The following is a 12,906-nucleotide window of genomic DNA, read 5'->3' as shown; positions in this document are numbered from 1 at the left end:
GGACGACCGGGGCCGAGATAGCTGATGTTATTGGCGAGAGAGGATGCGGACAGCGACAAAACTGTTTGGGAAGCCATTATGAGCTTCGCTCTAAAGTAATGAGTTAAAAACGTGGTCGTTTATATTCATCAAGCAATGTTTTGAAAGTTCTATTTTTGCAGTGGTGTTTTTATTCCTTCTGTGGTAAAGGTCGCCATGCTGGGTGGAGGTTGTCCGTCGCAGGGGGCATCTTTGAAATGCGAGAACGAAGAGGGTAAGACTTGGCGAATATCGATTTCTGCTGACGGCATTAGACAAAGAAAAACGCCGAATGTCTCGAGTTGCTTATGTATGAAAATAAAGCGACAGAAATAGACAGAGGTGGAGGAGTAGATAGGTCGTGGTGATCGTTCGAAAAGTTGCAGAAGATGTAGCAGATAGATATAGAATAGAATAAACGGCTCTTCTTTGTTATAATAACAGGTCGAAAATTGAAATATTGCATTTCAAGTGCAACAATGGTCTCTTCTGAATTGTCATCTCACGATAATGAACATATCCAAAAATTACGGTAAACTATGAGGCAGAAAATTAATTGTTAATGAAACTAGTTTTCAAAGATTATTAACGAAAACTGAATTTTGTGAAAATAGACACCGAAGAGTTCGAATCGTAATAAAAGGGAGGTATTTAGCAAACAATTAATATTCTCTAATTGTTTTCGGCAACTTTTCAGTAATAATAAATTTGCTACTTGCTCGTTTTTTCGTAATTTTTTTTATATATTCATTAGACCGACATGACATACTTTTTGGGATATGTTCATTACTGCGACATACCAATTTAGTAGATACCATTATATTCTCTTGAAATTCAATATTTTCCTTTTCGAATTTCGCTACAATCACGAATGAAAACCGGATAAACAATTAGCTTAGTGCAAAAATAATGTCATTTGTGACGTATATATCTATATGTATATGTGAAAAAAAACCCAAACATTTTTACATTAACCTAATATATGCATACCTTCCTATTTTCTATCCTCTTACTTTGCATTTCAAATATACATAATTTTATTTATTCCTTGTTCGATTACTTTCATATTATAATTATGTGATGTTTCATTCTAAATACTGTTAGACGAAAGGACATTAATGGTCTTTCATATTTAATGATTTTCTTGATAAATAGTTTACTGAAAAGCATTACATTCAGCATAAATCTGTTTACACATCACAATCACTTACTCTGATATATATATATATATGTATATATATATATATATATATATATATATATATATATATATTTACACACACACACACACACATATACAAGCCTGGGTGCCCGGCGTTTCCCGGGTGTTTGAATGTGTGTTTTGAGCAAATATAAAAAAGTGGTAGTAGACAGGCAGGTTCGAACCCGTATCGCGAAGCAAGAAAACGTGAAAAAACAAACAAACAAAAACAAAAAGAAAACGCGACGCGTTAGCTGCGGCGCCTATTGCTAAACTAGAAGAGACAGATGTTTAATTAAAGCCAGACAACCGAAAAGAGGGGATGGCGTTCGAAAATATCGTAAAAAAAAGCGACCCCTCCATGTAGAAACGTGCCCAGGAATTAAGGAATTACTATTTTTAGCCAATTTCTCCAAAGGGTCGAGCTTCAAAACAATGCCAATAGCGTGAAAATCCATTTCCTCTGTTCAAAGTTTTAGGCGGACATACATACATACATTTTAAACAGACAGCTAAGATATAGATAATATAATCAATTCATATCAATCACTTACTCTCTCTCCCTCACGCGCGTGCGTGCACACACACACACACACACATATATTTGGATTTAAAGTGGTAAAGATGAAACAAAATGCTCGATGATTCGTCTGTTCAGTGGGTTTTATTCAAAAGACTATTTTCTATTGTGAAGTATATTCCTTCATCTTTCAGGCAGTGTCGAAGATTGAATATAGAAATGGGAATCATGCTGTCATCTTTCTGTAGTAATTATATTCGTAAATTAGTTATAGGCTGTTTGTAATTGTGCGCTATTATATTTCGGTTTGCATATAATGTCAGGTCATCAGAAGAGAATATGCACTCTTTCGGGGCCAACCTTTTCTGATGAACTAACATTACCTGAGATAATTTTAAATTTATTTATATTTATACTAGCATGGGTGCCCGGCATTGCCCGGGTGTTTGGAGGTGTATGCTGAGCAAAAAAAAAAAAAGTAATTTTTTTTTAACTTTGAACCCTATTATGAACCCTTAAAATTTATAGTTTTCGGCACAAACCTATATCTAAAATTTCAAGTGTTTAGACCCAAAATTGTCGGAGGAGTTTGGTAGAGTTCTCAAAGGTTAATCGTTGAACCCCTTAACTGTCAAATCTCTGTCCGAAAATTTATCACAAAGATTCTCCCAAATCTCAGTACCCTGTATATCAAATTTCGTATCTGTAGACTGAAAATTAGCAGAGTTATTGTGCAGGGAAATGTATACAGACAAACACCAGACACTTTCACACACATATATATATATATATATATATATATATATAATCCAACGCTAAGCGAACGACCCCTTTTAGATTGATATTACAGTTAGAAGTGGGAAAATGATTGTGGGTCTAAAATATACAATCGAAACTTAATAGCGGAAATAAATTTCCTGGAGTATAATGGCAAGAGCATACACACCCTTTTAAGACTGGCACACTTGCATTAGCTTTCATAGTAACATTTGGTTCAACTCAATCCATTTACATATACGAGCATTTAAAAAAAATAACGTTAAAAACATCTAACACAAAAATATGTATTAAAAAAAAAAAGAAGCCATATTATTTAGCCTTCGCCTTTAAATACACGATTTTGTTTATTTACACAAATATTTCTATCGAACAGACTTGCGTAGTGTAGGAATATTAGTTCCTAGAGACCGGTTTTAGATATACTCTTTTATAATGAAGGTCGCGTTTGAGATGAAAAACAGTCAGATGTCATCTGCAGAGCGGAATCCTGAAACCTCGTGATTACCCTAGGAAGGTTCTCTCTAACGCGTAGCCGATGAGATTATAAGAAAGGGTGCTCGCGCCGGGTATGTTTTTTTCAAGTAAGCGAAAGGTAGTCTGTAGGTACCATTTGTCAATTTATCTCTACTATCATTTAAAAGTCACTGTGTGTGCGAGTTCCTTCCACATATATGCCGAAAAGGATGAGCCTATACTTTGCGAATTTCATATGAAGCTAATGTATATATTTGGCAGTCTTTTTAGATGTTCTTTACAGGAATTCATCCAATAAGTCTCGAAAATCGTGGAAATCCGATCTTAAAAACCAGCTTTCCCCTCTTATAGATAAAAATATACAGGGGAATATTTTACGTTAGACCGACAAGGGAGATAATAAAATTTTAGCAAATCATTTCTTCTTCAAAGTCCAGATTTATTATAATCTGGAGATATAAATTAGTGATTGCGCATTCGACTACAAATCGAACAATCCTCTGTTCAAGCACAGGTGTATCTCCACTACTTATTTTTTCTTATTAATAATGAGTTCAATTTACGAAAAAAGAACAAGTAACATTTAAAATCACCGCAAATCATTTCTTCGTTTGCATATTTTAAAGCTATACATTAATTCGAAGTGACTTTCCTCGTGCATTCATCGTCAATCCCAAATACCAACCAACGTGATAGTAAACACACACACGCCCACACACACATGCGCAATTTGATGAGCGATATTACATTTATTATATATTAGAATTTCAACCCGGTGTTGCGCGGGTGTTTGGAGGTGTATGCTGAGCAAAAAAAAAAAAAAAAGAAAAAAAAAGCGGTCAATTTTTTAAACTTTGACTCCTATTATGACCCCCTAACATTTATTGTTTTGGGCTCAAATCAAGTTATTAAGTTAGATCCATGTCCAAGGAAGCTATATCTAAAATGTCAAGTGTTTAGGCCCAAGATTGTCGGAGGAATTGGGTAGAGTTCTCAAAGGTCAAATCGTTGAACTTTGACCACTTTACAGCCAAATTTCTGGCTGAAAATTTATCACAAAGATTTTTCCAAATATCAGTAACCTGTATATCAAACTTCGAGTCTGCAAACTTAAAATTGACAGAGTTATTGCGTAGGGACATGTACACAGACACCCCACACATACACGTTCACTTTTATGGATATATAGATTTAGTTTTTTTGCGAATTAGTTCACCGGGCAAATGATCCCACGTAATATATAATAATCAACAGAGGATTGATTTTATAATGATACATATGTAAGTTGCATAAATTATAATATTATGGTAAAGCGTATTGTCCAACCGCGCAATACTGAGCTGCCAGTTACTCTATATTTCTCATACGAAATAACTGATGTCATGTTACAGCACTGTTTTGAATAAACTGTATTAAAAATAATCTAAACAGTAGCGTCAGAGTAGGTACGTGTCAACGTGCACACGAGTGTTCGACCAGGAAACGATTCTATAAATAACTAACAGGTGGTCCGGCGCTGAAATACGTTTAACTGTATGTTAATTCATGCATATTTTGTATTTATTAATGCATAACACATCCCTTATTATTATCTTGTCCACAATCTTTAGTAATGATTCAATAGTTAAAATAAAAAATATCACTTAAGTGCTATCAGCAAGAATCGAAACTAAAACATAGCCCTTCAGCCTTATCCGTTATAACATCCTGAACCCACAGATGATATTAGAACTTTAAAAATTAATCTGCTTTACTGTTAAAATGTTCAATATCCCAAATGTAAAAATAACACGTTTAGTCGACTTACACCTGGCAAGTTTCAATTAAAAAAATAACCACTTAGCAGCTATTCGTACTTGCCAAAAAGCAAATCAAAGTTTTTAAACAGCCTCAAGTACCTTATATAACAAGTTTCCATTCTGAACGAACAAGGCCACACACAAACATACACATTATATATATATATATATATATATATATATATATATATATATATATATATATATATAAGAAGAATAAAACATGTATAAATACATTTGAAGCCAAAACTGCAACGCAAAATTTTTTATAAAATAAACATGTGTTTATTTTTAAAGAAATATATTTCAGAGTAAGACTCCTTTATCAACCTTTTATTTTTTTCCTCTTCCTTCTCGCCATGATGTAGTGGAAGATAGTTCGATGAAGAGTACACGTGATGTTAACTGCGGGTTTTTTGTGAAGCCAGATAAGTGACGCGTGGTCGCGCATTTTGAAAATATTGGTAGTTATTTTTGTGTATATCCGTTAGAAGCGTTGAGTGAAATTAGAAGAATAAAACATGTATAAATACATTTGAAGCCAAAACTGCAACGCGAAATTTTTTATAAAATAAACACATATATATATATATATATATATATATATATATATAGAGAGAGAGAGAGAGAGAAAGAGAGAGATAATTATTATCGGTAAGACAGGTAATGCCTATTGACCTAAGTTAAAAGAGTAGTCATTTAGGAGGAAAGCAGTCAACAAGCAGCTACCATATTAAGCTGCACTATAGCGAAGTAGAAAAACGGCTGCACTATACATAGTTAGGAAAACGGCTTCACTATACAGAGGTAGAAAAAACGGCTACATTACAGCGAGGTAGAAAGATAGTTGTATTATAACGAAGTAGAAAAATAGCTGTATTATAGCGAGGAAGAAAAATAGCGAGTTGGTGAATACCACTCGACGAACGAGTAAAATTCGTCCTAATAAAGGGAGCAGGGAATATATCAGAATATTCTGAAAAATAAAACCACCCAAAACAAAACAAAAACATACCATCATAGTATTTATCAAATAGAGTGAGAGTAACAAATTTAAGTGAAGAACACCCGCGAAGCAGCTGGCAAAGGCTGTAATCGTTTTCAATCAGAAGCTAGATACAGCGTCCCCCCAGCCTCACCTCGTTGCAATCAAAACTTTCAATCATCCATTTTAAGTCCATATTTTGGTCGTCTTTTTTTTCCCTTCCATCAGAATTCCATCGGAGCAATTGATTTGCAATTATCTCTAGGGCCAGTCTTAGGGTATGTCCGAGCCAGCCTAGAGGTCGTTTGCAGATTATTGACTAAGACACTCCATAATGCTTAATGGTGCCAACTTTTTTGGTAATTCGATCACCCCGTTTAATTCCTAGAATCTGTCTAAGACGCTTCAATTAAGTAGACAAATAACATAACAATAAAATTACATATATTCTTTTTAACCTTTTAACGAACTCAAGTGGAACCGTTTTTCATACGCCATTTATTTATATCAAAGAAAGTTATGTAGTACTATGTTCTTAGTGTAGTGTATAATCTACTTTATTATATAGATTCTAAAAGTACATATTATAATAGAAACACCGCATTCCGATAATCAATTAGAATGACTGTCTCTCGTCTTGTGGAAGCTCCGTGTCTTGACCAGCTTCTGTGACTAACATTCACTATTGATCTAAAATGGAACACATACATCAAACCTCTTGCCAAGATCGATGGAAAGATGGTTGGCTCTCTCAACTACTATAGTAGGTATATCACTGCAAACGGAGTCCTCTATACGTATAAAAGCCAGATACTCTCTATAATTTACTATTGCTGCCATATTTGGGTAGGAGTTGCTCGGCGCGCCCTATCCAGACTTGATAGAGTTCAAAACCTAACAGGTGATGCCCTTTTCTCTTTCACGCAACCACTTTCTCCATAAAATAGACGTTGCGAATCTGTCACTGCTCCTTCGCTATTTTATCGCAAGTGTTCGACTGAACTCCAATTTATCGTTCCCTCTTTTGCCAAACTTTCACAAAAAAAAAAACACCCGACTAGCTACAACTGTTACATGATAAGGGCTGTCCGCTTTTCATGTAAGTATAAAAATAGAGAGATTTAGTTAAAATGAAAATGAAATAGCATAGACGAAATTCGAACCTCGTAATTTAGGTTTAGAAATAGATTACGTGTGAGAATAAGAAAATGGAATGTAAAACAAACGATTGTTTAGCTTAGAGATAAAATAGTTTCAAGAAAAGAATGTGCACTGTCAATTTTGTTATGAAAATTCTATTGAAAGAATGCAGCTACAAGATAATTTAATAAACATGTTTTTAACATATTGGAAATATAGGTTACTGAGAATATAGGTTAAAATTCCTTTTGTAAAAAAAAAGGAAAACTTTTGGACACGCATGTCCAGAACACGTGAAAGAAGACACATGTTTTACCATGTGTATGACGTCATGGAAAAATGGGAAGTTCTAGATATAGTTAGAAAACTTTAGAGTTAAGAAAAGAGAAACTGGGAGAAACTCAGAGGGAGTTTGAGAACGACAGACGATAGTCTGCAGTTTGGAATTCGAACGTCTAGAAGCGAGACGGTTACTTTGAAACGTAATATGTGAAGCTTTGAATTCTTGATGAGAAAACCACGGCCGGTCGTGAGAAGAAATAAACCCATCATGTGTTTGTATAAACGTCGTCTTTGTGTTGTGATTCTACCGAAAGGTAAAGTGAAAATTGTTATTATATGTCTATATATCTGTGTTATAAAATGTCATGACATACACATCTCATATCTACAATGTGAACTCTACATCTCATAGCAACACTTATAAGAATGAACATTTAATATAAATATGCATCTTCATAACATGAACAATCTCTCTCACAACATCCCTCTTAATAAAAGTCTCTCCCTCTAAGACACAACAACAAACTCTCTCGAAGACTCACTCTAATAAGACTAAGACTCTCACTATTAAAAAGTCCTAACAACGAACAATATAACAAAAAAGAAACAAAGAATAATCATAATAATAATAATGAAACCCCTATATAACGCAACCACAATATATGACTTCCCCAACTCCAACTGTGCCTAAATCTAAACGCAGATTCCATGAGGAAAGCTTTTCCAGAACTGCCTAAGTGTAGAACACTGTTCCAATGGCCTACTTCCCGGTGTAATACAACATGGTAACCTTCAAATCCAATGTAAACAAGTTTTTGTTGAACCGTCACCTTTAATGAGATTCGACCCAATTTACACCTTTAACGATTATTACACAACCAGCTTACATTCAATTACCTTTATCCTCGAGTGGCTTAAAGTCTTGATAAGTGATTACTCCCAAGAAAAAAGACCCCGATAATTTTTCTTTTGCAGATTTAGCTGAACTCTAATTTCGCAAATAAAACTAATTCTCTGAAACATTAGTACATATTAATGTGTTTTTAAAATGAATTTTAGAAAGTAGATTTAAATATTTGAAATGCTAATTAATGTTTAGAATTTTTAAGACTGTAAATTTTACACGTATATATAATATTAACAAAAATGTTCCCAAATATCTTTCTAACCATATATACTAGTTTACCGATAAAAAGTTTGATATGACTTCCTCGCGAGAACTTAGTCAACGATACATTGTAGTCTACATTGCACTATAGAGAATCTGTTGTTGATTCTATAAAATTATCTGCAAATAATAGTTTTAGCTTCACAACAAACTGCTACACCAAACAACTGCAACGAGAATGAATGAAATTAAGAACTATTAAACGCTTGATTCAGGTGGAGACATTAGACAATCCATACTGTTCGAACAACGCTTGTTGACTGCTTCTTAGTGTATAGTTTCCAAAAATACCCACCCTAATATATATAATTCGTTGGTTTCCTATTTAAAAGCGTTGGTAAGTAGTAAATCAAAAAGAACACGTATATAAAATACGTTTGGAAGCCATCGTAAACAAAATAATGCGTTGGATGGTTTCTAAACGTATTTTATGTACGTCTTCTATTTGATTTCCTTTCAAACAGGAAACCAAGCACATATTTTTTAACACACGCCATGCGCATTTCTGGGATATATATATATATATATATATATATATATATATATATATATATATATATATATATATATATACGGCATAATCGCGTTGACACACCGGCTCTCATCAGATCACCGAAGTTGAGCAATGTTGTGCCTTGTTAGTACGAGATGGCGCTTTATGTGGTCTCTGCTTTACTGACCATTTGTTTTCTGTTCTCCTGTATATGCACTTCACTTGCCACTGGTATTTAACAATGTCGTCTCAAGAAAGGTGTAGTTGGAGATTGCGTACCTCCTGCCACAAAAAATTCACGCGCAAGTAACCTTTCGTGCGTATCCATAGTGTGTCAAAGACTGAAGGAGCCGGCTTTGCATATATATATATATATATATATATATTTTGTGTACAGAAAGTTGTTAGTTGAGACAGATCATTGGTACCGTCGGTTTCAAGCCCGATAATGAGGCCCGTTTGGCTGAAGAGAGCTTGATAAGGATACCTTAAACGGGCCTCATTATCGGGCTTGAAACCGACGGTACCAATGATCTGTCTCAACTAACAACTTTCTGTACACAAAATATAAGTACGCTCTTAAAATTTGGATTTTCCTTTTAATTGAGCACTCTGCTGGAATTCTTTTTCCCAAAAAAAACTAATATATATATATATATATATATATAAACCGAACCTTGACCAATAACTAAACGGACGTGTCCCATTAAACGTACCAAAATGAGGCGTAAGAAAAAATATATCTTGACAAGAGCGAGTTTCTTCGCCGAAACATACTGATTAACATTATTTTTAAATTGTTTATTTTATTTTGGATAGCTTCAAAAGGTATTTTATGAACGTGTTCTATTTCATTTCCTATTTACCGACGCTTTCAAACAGGAAACCAATTATTCCTTTAGCACACCCATATAAAATATATATAAAAACAAACAAACTACTGACAACCAACTAAACGGACGTGCCCCGCCTAAAACGATAATCATGAGGGATAAGAAAAAATATCTTGACAAGAGCGAGTTTCTACGCCGAAATATATCGTTAAACATTTTAAAATTGTTTATTATTTTTTTGTTTGCGGTGGATGGCTTCAAAACGTATTTTTATATGCGTGTTCTATTTTATATATATATATATATAATCTGAACGTGTATGTGTGTGTGGTCACGAGTAGGCTCCTATATGGTTGACTAATTAAAAAAAAATGATTACATATAATGATAGATGTATCGAGGATCAGGAATGGGTATGTTTGATCTGGCAGAACGGTGGTTTATAACAATTGTGGGATCTGCGTTCGCGCCTGACTCCCAAAGTATGGAAATAAAAAATGAAAAAAAAATGTTTACACAGGTTTTTGATATAGATGTACATAAGATAAGTATGTTTTAACTTAAATACGGATAGTATAATAAAATTGTGGGGTCTGCATTCGCGCCTGACCTCCATAGAATGAAAATAGGCACAAACTTTAATAAAGACTTTTCATATTTATCTATTATAATTATGTTTCAGTTTGAAGAAATATGGTATAATAAAATAAAAAGAGTGTTCATTCGCGCCTGACCTACATAGAATTGAAATATGTCACAAAGTTTAACAAGGTTTTTTAATATAGATCCACAGAATATTGTGATAAGTGTTTCATGTGAACAGGTATAGTATAATAAATTATGAGGGTTATCTATATTATTTTTACTTTCATCATATTTTGCTTTTGTTTTGATACCCCTAAATTCGAAGCTATCTCTTTACCACCCTTCCTTTTCATAACCTATCATACTTTCATAAATCAGAGTCCATTTTCTGTAGGCTGTTTTTGGACCCAGTCAACAACGGGTACTTTTGCTAGTATATATATATATATATATATATATATATATATATATATACACACACACACACATTTTGGAGTAATGGGAAAGCATCTGACCGATATATTTTCAACAGGGGTTACATCTTTTAGTCTTTAATTGTTTATTTAGCGGATTTCTGAGTTAAATATAAAAATAAACACATTAAATAATAAATAAATCGAGCAGTGCATAAATGATGCATCAGCTTGGTTGCAGCTGCAAATACTGCGCTGTATTAATTGGTGGACATGTGCACTCTAGCTGAACTGAACAAACGGTAATTTTTTAAAAATTTCTATTTGTGGAAGCAAATCTAAATAAAAAATAAAATAAAAAAAACAAAAATGATTCCGTCGGCATTTCGTTTCATTTCGTTTCGTTAGAGAGTTTCTAAATGGAGTTGCATTTGCGAAAAACGAAAAACGAAATTGCAGGTGAGCAGGAATATAACAGAAGCATTCAGCGATTGATCTAAAATGGAATTGAAGTTTTTGCCCAAAAACGTGATTTTGAAAGAAAACATCATTAATTTTTCAAAATCTGTTACAAAAAAAAAAATAAATAAAAATAAAAATAAAAAAAAATGTCAGATTGATTAAAGATTAAACGGATTAAGAGGAAACATTGGGAAATGTTAAAATGGGAAGAAAATTGGCAAAATGGCGAAGGCTCGGATATATAATGTGGAACAAAGTATTGGTAAAGTAAACGATGGTAAGACAAGCAGAGAACAAAGATATATATATAGAATGAGGAATTGGGTGGGTGTGGGGAAAATAATCATATTGAGTAGAAAAAAAAAGCTTGACAATTTATTAACTTAATTGACGAAAGCCGAACGTCAAGAGAGCGACGAAAGGAAATGAATGTACATGAAGTAGAATTAGCAGAAAGAAAAGAAAAAGACAATTAATAAAGGAAACCTGTAAAAGAAGTAACACAAGGAAACCGTAAAAGGATCGTGATAAAGGAATAACAGCAATGAAGCGTGCAGAAATTAAAAACAGCAGCAGAAAACATAGAAATTAGGAATGAGGTGGTGGAACATTAATAAGGAGTAACCCGGATATAAGAGACCCGAAAATGAGAAAAAAAGGGTATAAAATTTTTTCTCTGGTTCCCAAATTAGTGCCCATGTAAATATACAGTGCCACCCGGATATAAGATACAAAAATAAAAACCTGATATAAGAGAGGTTTTCTCTGCTCCCAAGTTAGATCCTGTGTTAATGTACAGTGTAACCCGGACATAGGAACCCAAGATATAAGTATAACCCAGATATAAGAGAGCTGTAGGGACCTGAGACGAAGTCTTTTATAGGTTGGTTGGTTGTTTTTGTTTTCCGGCATATCAACCCTTTTCAGGTTATTTAATGCCGAATCTAGTGATTTTGAAGAAACATTTTTTTAATAGAAAATATTTGTTTTTTTTTTCAAGCAGGTTTCTATTCAACCCATAGTCGGAACCCTAATAGGTACTACCACTCAAGGGCAGAGTAGACCTAGGAGCAATGCCAATTAAAGGGTGGCTCCACACTCCCCAAAGCCCACAAGATGGGGCCTCACCATCGGATATAGTTTAAGGTAATATCCAGAAGCGAAGTCTCTTATATTCGGGTTACACTGTAACAAAGTAAAAACATTTGAAAATTTATTAAACAAACTGGCAGGCCTCCCGACGTTGCCCGGTCGTAAAATACACAATATTATATTTCAATTAATACAGGAACGGAGACATGTGCATGAGTGTATTATGTTTTTTTTCCTAAACAGTTCACTTCTTGTAAGTAAAAGAAAATATGCTCGAGCGAAGATCGAAACTAAAATTTAAAAACAGTGAATTATTAGAACCATTAGATCAGCATTACACGATCTATAAAAGCTGTTTTCAATCGACTTATTCTGAACATAAGTACTGTCTAGTGTGAACTATTCACGCATGCACACTCGTAAAACATAAAACCCGATGACTCCCAATTGGTTTCCTATTTAAAAGCGTTGGTAAGTAGTAAATTAAATAGAACACGTATATAAAATACGTTTGGAAGCCATCGTAAACAAAATAATGCGTTGGATGGCTTCTAAACGTATTTTATGTACGTCTTCTATTTGATTTCCTTTCAAACAGGAAACCAACCACATATTTTTTAACACACGCCATGCGCATTTCTGGGATATATATATATATACA

The sequence above is a fragment of the Euprymna scolopes genome, chromosome 20 (genome assembly GCF_053919585.1).
Source record: "Euprymna scolopes isolate OS-2025 chromosome 20, ASM5391958v1, whole genome shotgun sequence".
Classification (NCBI taxonomy): domain Eukaryota; kingdom Metazoa; phylum Mollusca; class Cephalopoda; order Sepiida; family Sepiolidae; genus Euprymna; species Euprymna scolopes.
This window is presented reverse-complemented; position numbering follows the sequence as displayed.